Raw genomic sequence first — 15,653 nt, 5'->3', positions numbered from 1 at the left:
CATAGTTTTATATACCTTTCAGTCACTTGTACATCTTTAGAAAAATATCCATTCAGGTTCTTTGCCTGTTGTTTAAATTGGGTTATTTGTGTGTGTGTGTGTGTGTGTGTGTGTGTGTGTGTGTGTGTGTGTGTGTATTGTATAAGTTTCTTATATTTTTGAATATTAACCCCTTGTCAGATATATGATTTACAGATATATTCTCCCATTTTGTGTTGGTGGGAATGTAAATTGGTACTGCCACTATGGAAAACAGTATGGAGTTTCCTTAAAGTATTAAAAATAGAACTATCACATGATTCAGCAATCCCACGTCTGGGTATGTATCCAAAGGAAATGATATTAGTATCTTGAAGAGATATGTGCACTCCCATGCTCATTACAGTTATTAACTATAGCCAAGATATGGGAAAAAACCTGTCTCCACCAATGGATAAATAGATAAAGAAAATATGATGTATGGAATATTATTCAGCTTAAAAAGAAGGAAATCCTGCTAATTGAGACAACATGGATGAACCTGGAGGACATTATGCTAAGTGAAATAATCCAGACAGAAAAAGGCAAATACCATATAATCTCACTTATATGTGGAATCTAAAAATATTGAACTAGTAGAATGGTGGTTTCTTGGGGCTGGGGGTGGGGTGGGGGATCAATGGGAAGATGTTGGTCAAAGGGTACAAACTTTCACTTATAAGATGAATAAACTCTGGGATCTAATGTAAACATGGTGATTATTGTTACTAATGCTATATTATATAATTGAAATTTGCTATGGGAGTAGATCTTAAGTGTTCTCACTGCACACATGCATACACATAAATAGTAACTACATAAGGTGAAAAGGTGGGGAAAAATAGCTAAAAGCACTAGAACTTGGGATTGCTATTCCAAGAGGTAGTTGCTTTAAAGGGAAACCAGGGAACCAGAAAAGAATCAGAACTTTGTATATCTGTGATTGAGGGGGCTGGTCAAGTAATTAATATAACAATGTTAATGAGGCCCTACCATAATCTGTGAAGCCCTTGAAGGAAGAGATATATGTCATGATTCTTTCCCAAGAGGATCAACAGTCTAATGGTGGCAGAGATCATATAGAGAATAATTTAAATATAAAATGGCAATATTTAAGGTACATTTGGAGTACAAGAACTGTTCTTAATCTGGACTGAGAGGAAAGATTTCCTGGAGGAAGCATGATGCCTGAACTAAGTCTTGAAATAGGAGAAAGAGTTACCTTGTAAAGAAAACTAAGGTCTTTCATCTCTAGCAATATGGCAAATGACTTAGCATCTTCCAAATGAAAGAACTAAAATGCTCAATAAAATATTCAAAACCTTTTAAAATGCATTTCTGATCTGACATTGCAAAAAAGGATTTTTTCTTTATGGAGCTCATAAAGTGAAAGAAAAAATACTACTGTTAGTAGTGCATATCAAAACCATCTTTCCAATGAAAAGTTTCTGTCACACTCTGGAAACCTTGAGCTTAAGGGAATAGTACTTAAAGCTTACTCTCTGCTAAAGATGGAGCATCTTAGAAAAGACTTTTATAGAAAGGTGAGACCTCAAGGGACCAGTCTCAGTGTAAAATTAAATACTAAGTAAAATCCCTACTCAGAGGGAATAGTAAACAAATGAACTGGAGATTGATATTGAGTAGGTGGGAGTAAATAGTCTCTCCTGATAAATTTTTATGAGCCAGGTGACCCCTGATTTATGTCTGAAATCATAGTAATTGTTTAGTCTGAAAAATATGAAGCAGATAATTGAATTTAAAATGGTCTGTAGATGATAAGCTTTCAAATAAACTCATAGCATCAACAAAAGCGTAAAAATGTCCCACAGATGCAATTCCAATGAGAATATGCTGCTGACAATAAAAAGTTACATAGTACATATTGAAATAATGCCCCTGGAATGAGACCTACAAAAGTTTCAGAAAATATGTTAACATATATTTCAACTGGAATTATCAGGTGGCAAAGAATACAATACATTTACATTAAATGCATCTCAGAAAACGAAGAGCACGATATAAATAAAAGCAAGGAACAAAAAACTACAAAGAATAAGAGAGTTAAATATAACAAAATAAGACTTGTAGAAATATTATAAATACATGTGTGTGCACAATATATTATACACCTAATTGAATTTTAAAACTCAAAGGATAGACTAAATTCCAGAGTTTAATAGAGAACTTTAAGACAGAAAATACATTTTAAGAATTATCCAGAATGCAGAGAGATTAAGATACAACAGAGTGTTTAAAAGTCAGGGATGAGAGAGTGAGAAGTTACACCATATAGCTTTTCAGAGTCCCAGAAGAAGACAAGAACAAAAATGGAGAGAAGCAACACTTGAAGTGAAAAAATCAAAAATCTAAGAAGCTCCATATATCTCAACAGATTAGTGAAAAGTGAAGAGAAATCCAGCCTGGGCCTGTAATATTGAAACTGTACATCAAGAAGGAAAAATAGCCTGAGAAGAAACAGAAATCACCGCCAAAGTCACCATAATTAACTTTGATGGCTGCTTCTTAACAGCACCAATGGAAACCAGAAGACAGTGGAGTATCTTCCAAATTCTGAGACAAATGAACACTCAAGAATTCAATATTGAGAGAAGCTTTCTTCAAGAATGAGGATAAAATAATGATACTATAAAGGGAAAACCTGAGAGATCTTACAGCCAGCTGACACTCACAGGATAACATATCAAGGCAGGAATTGAGGAAGAAATAAAATCATCCCATGGGGAAGATCTGTGGTTGATGAGAGAATATTCTGGTTGCAAAGATATTGGCAAATGTGTGGGTAAATTTAAACAAACTTGTGAAACAATAATAATACATATGTTTGTAAGAAGAAAAGAAAAAAACATAAAGCTTATAAGTAGGGAGTAAGGTGAGCATAGTTGAAAACTTTGGCAAACTGTTGTCACTTTCTTAAAAAGTTAAACATGCATCTACCCTATGACTTAGTAATTCCACAACTAGTTATTTATCCAAAGGAAATCGAAACTCTGTGCCCACACACCCCCACATAGGCTTGAAAAAAAACATTCAGAGCAGTTTTTTTGTTTTTTTGGTTTTTTTGGTTTTTTGCGGTACGCGGGCCTCTCACTGTTGTGGCCTCTCCCGTTGCGGAGCACAGGCTCTGGACGCGCAGGCTCAGCAGCCATGGCTCACGGGCCCAAACGCTCCGCGGCATGTGGGATCTTCCCAGACCGGGGTACGAACCTGTGTTCCCTGCATCGGCAGGCAGACTCTCAACCACTGCGCCACCAGGGAAGCCCCAGAGCAGTTTTATTCACAGTAACCTAAACCTATAAATGGCTCAGATAGCCATAAATAGGAGAATGTATTTTAATAAAACAAAACCCAAAATACAAATTATAATACATTCATACAATGGAGTACTACTTATCAATTTAAAGCAATAAACATCTGATACATGGGTACTGATGGATGAGTGAAAAAAGCCCAGTATAAAAGAGAGTCTACCGTATGATTCAATTTATATGAAGTTCTATAACAGATAAAACTAGTCTGTGCTATCTGTAATAGATATCAGATACATGGTTGTTTCAAGGGGTGGAGATGGTTTGACTGAGAAGGTGAACAAAGGATCTTTCAGGAGTGATGGAAAAGTTCTATATATTGATTTAGTATAGATTATACAGGTGCATTTTCAATATGATCAAATTGTACATGGAAGACCTGAGATATTCATTGTATGTAAATTATACATCAATAAAAGGAGACATAGACTACATAGCTTCTCAACAAGTAGAGGGAAAATAGAATGAGAAAATAAAACTACATACTGAATAATTGCAAAAAAGGCAAGACAGACAGAAAAAGAAAAAGAAAGTGAAAAAGAGGGACAAATAGAAAGTACATAATAGGAAGATAGGAGAAATTCTAAAAATTGACTGAAGTCTCAAAACACAAACGGCAGATCATCACCCTATATATGTTTAGAAAGTGTAGCTATATGGTGTTTACTGCTATATATGGACAATACAGAAAAAGGGAAAGAAAGATTGAAAGTCAAAGGGTAAAAAAGATATACTAGAAAAAAAGCAACTTGGAGATGGTAAGAATGCATTAATATCTGACAAAATAGACAATAAGGCAAAAAGCCATACCAGAAATAAAGTAGGGCTCTATAAAATGATACAAAAGATAAATTGAGCAGATGTCCATAAAAACTCTATGAATAGGAAGAATTTCAATCTTTAACATTTTAATTATTTTTATAATTTTTACATATTCATGCAGTGGTTTGGTCAGGCATGGGTAATGTATCCACTCCTGTATTGGCTAGAAGTGCTGTAATTAAAGAGAGGAGTGAGAGCTACTTATGGAGTTGGAGTAGGTAGCTCTGTTGGAGTGTATTTCCTTTCCCAGGTAAGAAAAGGGAAGATTTACCTTAGGTTATCTGATTGGTACTGGTAACCTTTAATCATGTTAAGTTTTACAGGTGTCAGAAGGATAGTAAATTCATTTCTGCACATTTAAATTTACTGTGAGAATTTCAGGTAAAATATTCAAAATTACCTGGTTATATGGGTATGGAGTTAAACACAGAGGATAAGATTGGAGTTCCAACATTGTTAACCTTCAGTATAGAAGTGTATTTGTAACTGTGAGGTGAGATGAATTAAGAGAAAGTCATGACAAACAATTATGGCCAGCACAACAATTACATGAAATAAATGTAGTATTATGCTTTAGTGTGATAGGTGTATTTCCAGGAGTAGAAAGGAAGTACATTTACAATTACAGACTCTGAATTTTATTTGAAATTGACCTTGTAAAAATAAAATGATTTACACACAACTTTTAGTTATGTTCTTTTCTTAAAGTAAAACTCTATAATTTCCTTTTGCCAGAGTTTGTGGTTTGTCACAAGTCTCTGCATAATTTGTGTTTATTTTTAAAACATCCATACCACATTCCCACTCACTTGTTCAATAAAGAATTTGAGGCAAGTAAATCCTTAATTTTATTTTGAATCTTACACAGATTTCAATTTAATGATTTCAAATTTGCAAATAAAATGAAATTTCTTATTCAATAAAAATTTGTACTCACTGTTGCTCCTTAATATTTGATTTAAAAACAAGAACAAAATGATTTTACTGTAACACAAACTTCGATTAGATGGCAAAATTGACCTTATAGGCTCCTTATTATTTCCAGCATCTTTCATTTCTAGCATCTCTGTGATTACATTTTTAGCCCTGAACTGTGTTTTGTACATGAATCACTTCTGTCATTGCTGTTTTAACCAAAGGACTTTTCAAACCTTCAGTGGGTGTGGTATTCATTCTATTTTTTTCTAGTTAAAAAGAAACACGGACAATATAAAACATTAAGTTTTGGAGAAAAAAACAGCTTTTATTTCACTGTACTGTATCATAATTGTAACATACCACCAAAAATGAGATTGTCCAGGACTTAATCTTTTAATAAGTGGGCAGAAGGTAATACTGGTCCTCATAGTATTTAACTTTCAAATCTCTTCTCAAAATAGGTTCTTCTTTAAAAATAAATCATAAAACTTAGTTGAGAGTGTTGCAGTGTGTAGAAGTAGCAATTAGTGTTAGAAACATAAAAAGCTAAAATACCACCTTTCCAAAGCTTTTAGTGTAAAGGACCATGTAATAGCTAAGGCATTTCTATAGGAAAACTGCATTTGCTTGTGGTTCCTCTTTACTTTTAGACTCACCTAGTTGGAAAAAAAAAAAAATACAAAACAGATAACAACCAGAACTTCTGAATTTGCATTAATGCGTGCAACAGAAAATGCTATGCAATATAAAGGTTAGGCTGATTTTTTTTTTTTTTTTTTTTTTTTTTGCAGTACGCCGGCCTCTCACTGCTGTGGGCTCTCCCGTTGCAGAGCACAGGCTCTGGACGCTCAGGCTCAGTGACCATGGCTCACGGGCCCAGTCGCTCCGCGGCATGTGTGATCTTCCCGGACCGGGGCACGAACCCGTGTCCCCTGCATCGGCAGGCGGACTCTCAACCACTGCGCCACCAGGGAAGCCCTCAGTTTATATTTTGAATTTCTTTCACACTTACTCCTTTAAAAAATCTGACATGGTAATAAGGTAGCAATAATATTTTAACTATTAAGTATTCCTTAACATAAATTTTCAATATGGTTTTAAAATGTTAAATTTTTTAATATAGATCTTTTATTTTCTGCAGTATTTAAGATGCAGGTACCATGCTGGTTTTGGTCATGTACGGTAAAGAGCTGGGCATAGAATGATTACTATCCATGTCTGCAACTTATCTGTGTACAAGTGAAGCTTGTAATTGAGCGGGCTCCTCTTTCCTTCCATTGTAAAGTGAGACATTATATTTCTCCCTTTACATGTAGTTATAATTTTTCTACTAAAGATCCTATTATCTGCTGTAGCACACAGTAGCCTACAGGATTGATGATGTGCAAGACCGAAGGGGCTAACACATAGCTCAAGGTTACCAGTCTGTGTGGCTCCAAGGTAGTTGCTAAAGGAACTCTTTTACTATTACCATTATTATTGTTTTGTTTTATTATTGAAATATAGTTGACATACAATATTAGGTTAATTTTAGGTGAACTACATAATGATTTGACATTTACATAAATTATAAAATGAGCATCATGATAAGTCTAGTAACCATCTGTCTCTATAAAAACTTATTACAATATTATTGACCTATTCCTTATGCTATATATTATATACTCCTGACTTATTTATTATGTAACTGGAGGTCTATACCTCTTAACACGCTTCACCTATTTTGCCTACACCCCAAACCCTCCCTTCAGGCAATCATCCATTTATTCTCTGTATCTACGAGTCTCTTTTACTTTGTTTTCTTTGTTTGTTTTGTTTTTTAGATCACACATATAAGTGAGATGCAGTATTTGTCTGTCTCTGTCTGACTAATTTCACTTAGGCTAATACCCTCTAGGTCCCTCCTTATTGTTGCAAATGGCAGGATTTCATACTTTTTATAACTAATATTCCATTGTGTGCATCCATTTGCCTATCAATGGATAAAAAGGTTGCTTACATTATCTTGGATATTGTAAATAATTCTGCAATGAACATTGGAGTGCATATGCCTTTTTAAATTAGTGTTTTTGTTTTTCAAGTAAATATGCAGAAGTGCAATTGCTGGATCATATGGCAGTTCTATTTTTAGTTTTTTGAGGAACATCTATATTGTTTTCTAGAACTGTTGAACCAAATTACAATCCCAACAGTTCTTGAGGGTTCTTCCTTTTCTCCACATTCTGCCAATATTCACTATTTATTGACTTTTTGATGATAGCCATTCTGACAGGTGAGAGGTAGTATCTCATTGTAGTTTTGCATTCCCCTTACGATTAGTGAGTTGAACATATTTTCAAATGTCTGTTGGCCATCTGTGTGTCTTCTTTGGAAACATGTCTATTCATGTCCTCTACCCAGTTTAATCAGGGTTTTGATTTTGAGCTGTATGAGTCCCTTCTATATTTTGGATATTATCCCCTTATCAGGTATATTGTTTGTAAATATCTTCTCCCATTCAGTAAGTGGCATTTTAATTTTGTTGATAGTTTACTTCACTGTGGGAAAGCGTTTTAGTTTGATGAAGTCCAATTTGTTTATTTTTGCTTTTGCTTTCCTTGTCAGAAGAGACAGACCCAAAAAAGTATTGTTAAAACAAATGTCGAAGAGTGTACTGCCCATGTTTCCTTCTAGGAGTTTCAGGTTTTACAATTAAGTCTTCAATTCACCTTGAGTTTATGGGGTGAGAAAGTGATTCAGTTTATTTCTTTTACATGTAGCTGTCCAGTATTCCCAAGGTCATTTATTGAAGAGTCTATCTTTTCCCACCTGTGTATTCTTGCCTACTTTGTCATAGATTAATTGACCATAAAATATGTGTTTATTTCTGGGATCTCTATTCTGTTCCATTGATCCATATATCTTTTTGGTGTCAGTATCATACTGGTTTGATTACTGTAGCTGTATATTATAGTTTGAAATCAGGAAGCATAATACCTCCAGCTTTGTTCCTCTCTCTCAAGATTTTCCTGGCTATTCAGCGTTCTTTTGTGCTTCCATACAAATTTTAAGATCAATTTTTCTAGTTCTGTGAAAATAGTCATTGGTATTTTATAGGGATTTCATTGAAGCTGTAGATTGCCTTAGGTAGTAAGGTCATTTTAACAACATTAATTCTTCCAATCCATGAGCACAGTGTATTTACACATTTGTTTGTGTCATCTTCAATTTCTTTCATCAATGTCTTATAGTTTTCTGAGTACAGATCTTTTACCTCCTTGGTTAGATTTATTCCTAGGTATTTTATTCTTCTTGATGCAATTGTAAATTTGATTGTTTTCTTAATTTCTCTTCTGATGGTTTGTTGTAAGTGTATAGAACTGTAACATATTTCTGTATATGACTTTTTTATCCTACAACTTTACTGAATTTATTTATTAGTTCTAATGGTTATTTGTTCGCACCTTTAGGGTTTCTACATATAGTATCCTGTCATCTGCAGACAGTGACTGTTTTACATCTTCCTTTTCAATTTGGGTGCATTTTTTTTCTTTTTCTTGTCTGATTACTGTGGCTAAGACTTCCAATACTATGTTGAATAAAACTGGTAAAAGTGGACATCCTTGTCTTTTTCCTGATCTTAGAGGAAATACTTTCAGCGTTTACTGTTGAGTATGATGTTGGCTGTCGATTTGTCACATACGGTCTTTATTATGTTGAGGTATGTTCCTTCTATACCCACTTTATTGAGAGTTTTTTATTATATTTGGATGGTGAATTTTGTCAAAAGCTCTTTCTGCAGGTATTGAGATGATAATCTGATTTTTATTATTCAATTTATTAATGTGGTGTATCATGCTAATTGTTTTCCTTATAGAGATACTGAACCTTCCTCATGTTGTAAAATCCTTTTAATGTATTGAATCAGAAAAGATGCTTAACATGTTTTCAGTCTTCTTAAATTCATTGAGACTTGTTTTGTGATGTGATGTGTCCTGCATAATGTTCCATGTTTTCTTGAGAAGAATGTGTATTCTGCTGCTTTTGGATGAAAAGTTGCAAATATACCTATTAATGCCAACTAGTAAAATATGTGACTTAAGGCCAGTGTTTCCCTAATTGATTTTTGATCTGGATAATCTGTCCATTGAAGTAAGTGGGGCATTAAAGTCCCCTACTATTCTTGTATTACTGTCAGTTTCTCCCTTTATGTTTGCTAACATTTGCTTTATGTATTTAGTTGCTCCTAGGTTGGGTGTATATATTATTACAATTCTTATATCTTCTTGTTTGTTTGATCCCTTTATCATTATGTAATGGCCTTCTTTGTTTCCTATTAGTCTTTGTTTTAAAGTCTACTTTGTCTAAGTATTGCTCCCCCAGCTTTTTCTTCATTTCTGTTTGCATGGAATACCTTTTTCCATCCCCTCATTTTCAGTCTGTGTGTGTCTTTGGATCTGAAGTGAGTGTCTTGTCGGCAGCATATTTATGTATCCTTTTTTTTATTATTATTCATTCCGTCACTTTATTTATTTTCATTGGAGAATTTAGTCCATTGACAGTTAAAGGGATTATACAGCCACTATGGGAGACAGTATGATGGTTCCTTAAAAAAATAAAAATAGAGCTACTGTATGATCCAGCTATCCCACTCCTTGGCATATATTTGGAGAAAACCATAATTCAGAAAGATACATGCACCCCAATATTCATTGCAACAGTATGTGCAATAGCTAGGACATGGAAGCACCTAAATATCCATCAACAGAGGGATGGATAAAGAAGATGTTGTACATATATACAGTGGAATATTACTCAGCTATAAAAATGAACAAAATAATGCCATTTGCAGCAACATGGATGGACCTAGAGATTGTCATACTGAGTGAAGTAAGTCAGACGGAGAAAGACAAATATCATATGATATCACTTATATGAGAAATCTAAAAAAAATGGTACAAATGAAATTATCTACAAAACAGAAATAGAGTTGCAGATGTAGAAAACAAACTTATGGTTACCAGGGGATAAAGGGAGGGGGGATGAATTCGAAGATTAGGGTTGACATATACACACTACTGTACATAAAATAGATAACTAATAATGACCTACTGTATAGCACAGGGAACTCTACTTAATATTATGTAATGGCCTGTATTGGAAAAGATTCTAAAAAAGAGTGGATATATGTATATGTGTAACTGATTCACTTTGCTGTACACCTGAAACTAACACAACATTGTAAATCAACTATATACCAATAAAAATTTTTTAAAAAAAATAAAGAGATTGTAAAGTAAGTATAGGTATGTACTTATTAGCATTTTGTTAATTGTTTTCTGGTTGTTTTTGTAGTTCTTTTTATTCCTTTTTCTCTTGTTTTGCTGTCTTCCTTTGTAATTTAATGACTAATGCTATGTTTAGATTCTTTCCCCTTTTTGTGTGTGTGTGTACCTATTATAGGTTTCTGTTTGTGGTTATCATAAGGTTCATATATACCAAATATATATCTACATATACCTATATATATGATTATTTTAAGTTGATATAATCTTAAATTTGAGTTCATTCTAACAACCATGCATTTCTCTCCCTCTCCCAAAGTTTAATTTTTTGACATAATATTTTACATATTTTTTTATTTTGTGTACCCTTTAATACACAAAACATATAATTGATAGATGGTAGTAGATATGGATAATTTTACTACATTTCTCTACTATGTTTACTGTATGTTTGTCTTTACCTATTATTGTTTCTGTCGTATTTTTATATTTCTAGCTGTGGTCTTTTCTGCTTAGAGAATTCCCTTTAACATTGCCTGTAAAGCTGGTTTAGCTGTTCTGAGGCCTTTTAGATTTTGCTTTCTGTAAAACTATTTTCTCTCTTTCAAATGTGAATGATAGCCTTGCTAGGTAGAATATTTTTAGTTGTAGGAGTTTTCCTTTCATCACTTTGAATATATCATATCATTCCCTTCTGGCCTGCAAAGTTTCTGCTGAAAAGTCAGTTGAGAGTCTTATGGGAGTTCCCTTGTACATAACTAGTTGTTTTTCTCTTGCTGCACTTAAGATTCTCTCTTTATCTTTGCCATTTTAGTTTTGATATGTCTTGATGTAGAACTCTTTAGTTTCATTTGTAGGGGGACTCTCTGTGCTTTCTGGATCTGGAATTCTGTTTTCCTCCCCAGACTAAGGAAGTTTTCAGCTATTATGTCTTCAAATAAATTCTCTTCCGCTTCTCTCCCTCTTCTCTTTCTGGGACCTTTATAATGTGAATGTTAGTACACTTGATGTTGCCCCAGAGGCCCCTTAAAATATCCTTACCCTTAAAAATTATTTTTTCTTTTTTTCTATTCAGCTTGGATGATTTATACTATGCTTCAAGTTTGCTGATCTGTTTCTTCTGAATCATCTAATCTACTGCTGATTCCTTCTAGTGTATTTTTTATTTCAGTTTTTCTATTCTTCAGATCTGTTTGGTTCTTCTTTAAATTTTCTAACTCTTTGTTGAAATTTTCACTCTGTTCATCCTTTCTTCTCTTGGGTTTGGCAAGCATCTTTATGATCATTACCTTGAACTCTTTTAAATTGCTTATCTACACTTCTTTTAGTTCTTCTGAGGTTTTGTCCTATTCCTCCTTTTGGAAAATATTCCTTTGTATCCTCATTTTGCTTAATTCTCTGTGTTTATTTCTATGTATTAGGTAATTCAGTTAAGTTTCTTGATCTTGGAGAAGTGGTTTTATGTGGGAGATTCCTTATGTGGCCTAGCAGCACACTGCCCTCTGGTCACCAGAGCTATGATCCAGGTGTGCCCCTTATGTGAACTGCATGGGCCTTTCTCTTGTGGGAGGACTGACTACTGTGGATGCTCTGGTAGGTGGAGCTGGCCATTGGCCCAGTTGGCTGCCAGGCCCTGATTCATGTGGTGGCTGCCAGCCAGTTTGTGCATGGGGCCAAGTCCCAGCATGGCTGTTTACATAGCTTGGGGTGTCCTGGGGTTGCTGCTAGCCCACCTGAGGTTGGAGTCAAGTCCTGAGACAGTTGACTTCATGGTCCAGGGGGTTGTGGGGCTAGTTCCAGCCCTCTGGTGGGCTGGTAAGTTTCTGGCACTAATAAGCTAGAGGGAGGACTCCAAAACTGCCTTTTGATCTCCCAGCCTCCTTTGCAGCTGGTGTGATCATGTGACTGGGCTCTGGACCAGGGAAGACCAGGAAAGACCAGGGGAGTGTAGATATGCTTTATCCCACCCTCCTCCACACTTTTGTCTCCTGAGGAGCCAGGACACAGACCTGGCTGTAACCTGGACTGACCACAAAGATGAGGATGATGCCCTGGGTGGAGCCTGAGTCCTGAACAACCCAGTGGGCAGGGACCCCACCTCACTGCTGGACTTTCATGAGAATCTGAGACTGTAAAGAGAGCTCCATCGACTCAACCGCATGCCTTGGACTCAGGAAAGTCACCTGCAGCATCAGAAGCTCCCGGTGGTAAAGGGGGCCCTGGGTTAGAGGCCACATGTACAGAACAAGCTGAAGGGTCCCCTCCCCTCTAGGCAGCTGCCCTCCTGGGATCCCAATCCTGCTTGGGCTGGGGGACCAAGGTCCCTGGAGAGGACCCAGATGGCAGTGGTCAGACTCCTGCAGCCCTGAGTGAGGTAGAGGAACACAGAGGTCAATAGGGGCAGCCAAGCAATGGGTGGCAGGGGTAGGGGCTTGTTGTGCCCCCGCCACAGGTCCTGTGACAGGATGATGTGGCAGCCGCAGGGTGTGGAAAGAAACATGTAAACAAAGCCCCAGACCCCTTCTGAGACTGAAAGCAAGTCACTACAAGTACTTGCTGAAAAGATGAATCACAGGAAAAGAAGTGTGGTTCCTGCTCATAGGGACAGATCAAATGAGAAGGGGGGTGCTGGGGACCAGAGGTGAGAAAGAGAGAAGGGGTGGGAGCTGTCACGGCAGGCAGGGAGGTGACAAGCTTCAGGGTGAGGGGCCGGGTGGGCTGGTCCAGGGAGGAGGGTTGAGGATGTGAACTGGGGTGGTCTTATCGTTTCAGCTGAGCTGCCCCCGAACATTCTCTGGGCTTCGATCCACCAAGGCCTCCCATGTGTCACATGGGGAGCTGAAAAGCCCAGGGGCTTCTCTATTTCCCGTGTGACTTTGGTTTATAGAAAGCGTGATTTGGCATCATCTGAAATGCACATCTGACCAATGTAAAGAACCTTGCAAGTTTCCACAACATATGCCACAGACACAAACGCCTCTGAAGAATGCTGGTGCCCAGTAGTGATTGATGACCCAGCGATGAACCTACTTGGATCTCTCACATCAGAACATGGCACAATGGGTGCCTCCGAGGCAGGTCTTGAGGGAACTCTTTAGACAGAGCCTTCCTCCTGCCCCACAGCCAACCTCCCTCCCTGATCCCCTTGCCTCCCTAAGGTTTGACCCAACTCCTTCATCACCCACCCCTTTCCCCTTTTTTCTTGACCATCCAGTTTCCATCAGACCCTCAGCGAGAAACAAAAATAATTCATGGTGCAAACTTGGGAGAAGCAGCTCACCTGGTAAAAAATAAGTCCCTTTGTACTTAAGAGGCCCCACCAAGTGCTGACTGCACGGAAGTCCCAGGAAGCTGAGTGGGGGGCAGCAGGGGATGGGGGGTGGGGTGGGGCTAACTGCCCCTCCCCTACACAGGGTACTGGTTTTCGGTGCATGCGTAGATGGTGCTCAGCTGGCTTCTCCTCCGGATCCGCTCAGGCACTTTGGGGAGGATCTGGAAGGTCTGAGGCAGCAGCTCCAGACAGGCCTCACAGAACTTCTTGATTCACCAGCAGTAGATGATGGGGTTGAAGACGGACTTGAGGTAGCTGAGCTCTAGGACGCAGAGGCTGGTGGTGTAGAATGTGTGTCCGCAGTAGAACCTCCAGTTGAACACGGGACAGCAGGCTGTAGACAGAGTGCGGCAACCAGCACAGCGAGAAGCCCACGAAGAGGATCAAGATGGTGGTGAAGGCCTTGGTTTTGAAGCTCAGGTCCAGGCTGACCTGCTGCTGCCGTTGGAGCCGCCGCAGGCCGGTGCAGGTTGGCAGCTGCAGGTCCAGGCTGTAGGACTTGTTGTGCACGTGCACGGCGTCCTTGCACACTGTGTGCAGTATGCCCAGGTAGGAGCTGAGCATCACGGCGAAGGTCGCGAAGAAGGTGGCCCCCACCAGCGTCAGCACTTAGGCGCGGCCGGCCAGCAACTCGGTGTAACCCAGCATGCATTGTGGTGCCCGCGCTGGCACCTCCACCTGCGGCCAGTCGCCCAGCAACAGGGTTGAGACACAGAAGTACAGAGCCCAGGACACGGCGGTGATCACCTTGGCCCTGCGGGGGTTCAGCCTTTCCTGACGCTGGACGATGATGAGGAAGTGGTCCACACTGATGATGAGTAGGATGGCCACGCCCTCCAGGACGAAGGACCAGTAGAGCGCAGCCGAGAGACTGCAGAAGGAGTCCCCGAAGTGCCAGGAAACAGTGATAAGGGTTACGACGGTGAAGGGCATGAAACACAAGGACAGTATGATGTACGAGAAGGCCAGCGTGGCCAGCAGCAGGGTGATGGTGGAGTGCATGGCCGGCCTCTGGTACACGATGATGCAGACCACGGTGTTGCTGAGGAACCCCACCACGATCATCAGCATCATGAGGACTGCCAGGGACATCCTGAGGGGCGCAGGTGAAGGGGGTGCCCGAGAGTCTGCCGCGTGGCTCCCTTTGGGCAGCAGGTATTCGTAGGTCTCAATGGACGAGCGGTTAGAGGCCATCATGGAGGAAGTCCTGGAGCTGGGGCAGAAAGGAGAGGAAGGGGCCTCAACGCTTCAGGGGCTGCTGCATTCTTTCTGCTGGCTGCATTTTCCTCCCGGTTTTCTTGTATCTAGAGGGCGCTGCAAGGGCTGGGAGGAGCCTGCCTCTTTGGGAGCAACTGGCTGGGATTTGCGATTCATCACAGCCTCATCATCTCCGTGACAATGACTGTGTCCGCAGCTTTCTACTTGGACGCTCTCACTGGCCTGTTGCAAAGAAGCATGAAAGAGAAGGGGGTTAGACCTTCCAAGCATGGGTTGAATAGAGCAGTTTTTACCTTTTACAGGTATTTTAAACATCAGAGTGGAGCTGACTCACTTATTTACCACGTGGGGAAAAGGCTTGGTCTTCACAAATACGACGAGCCTTGTCATGTAACCCAGGAAACCTGATCAGACCTACCTTGTGAGGGACCAGAATTTGTAATCAACATTTCCATAATCAGCATGTATTTTATAACTTGAATTACAAACATCCTGATCCAGTGAAGCTTTGGCTGAGGCAACCCCCAGTAGAGAGCCAGCTCCATGAGGGCAGGGTTTTGTCTGTGTGGTTTGTTGTGTCCCCAGCAGAGAAGATGTTCAAAAGAAATTCTGTTGAATGAATAAATGGTAGTTGATGCCGCTGCTATTTGTTTAAGTGTGGAGTCACATGCAGTTTTAAAAAATAATCCAGCAAGATCCCATGTACCCTTCCCCCAATTTCCCTTAATGGTAACACTTTGGACAACTGTAGTG

General features: G+C 38.9%; 1 pseudogene across 1 annotated transcript; it reads right to left on the bottom strand.

Annotated features, from left to right (window-relative positions):
• Nucleotides 1–13,756: 13,756 nt before the first annotated feature.
• Nucleotides 13,757–15,056, bottom strand: LOC307190284 (putative G-protein coupled receptor 45; annotated as a pseudogene). The gene has a single exon. The product of its transcript is annotated as a putative G-protein coupled receptor 45 (transcript).
• Between the last annotated feature and the right edge of the window lie 597 nt (nt 15,057–15,653).

The sequence above is a fragment of the Stenella coeruleoalba genome, assembly GCF_951394435.1.
Source record: "Stenella coeruleoalba genome assembly, chromosome: 8".
NCBI classification, from domain to species: Eukaryota; Metazoa; Chordata; class Mammalia; order Artiodactyla; family Delphinidae; genus Stenella; species Stenella coeruleoalba.
Note: the sequence above shows the minus strand (reverse complement) of the source record. Positions and strands in the feature narration are given on the sequence as shown.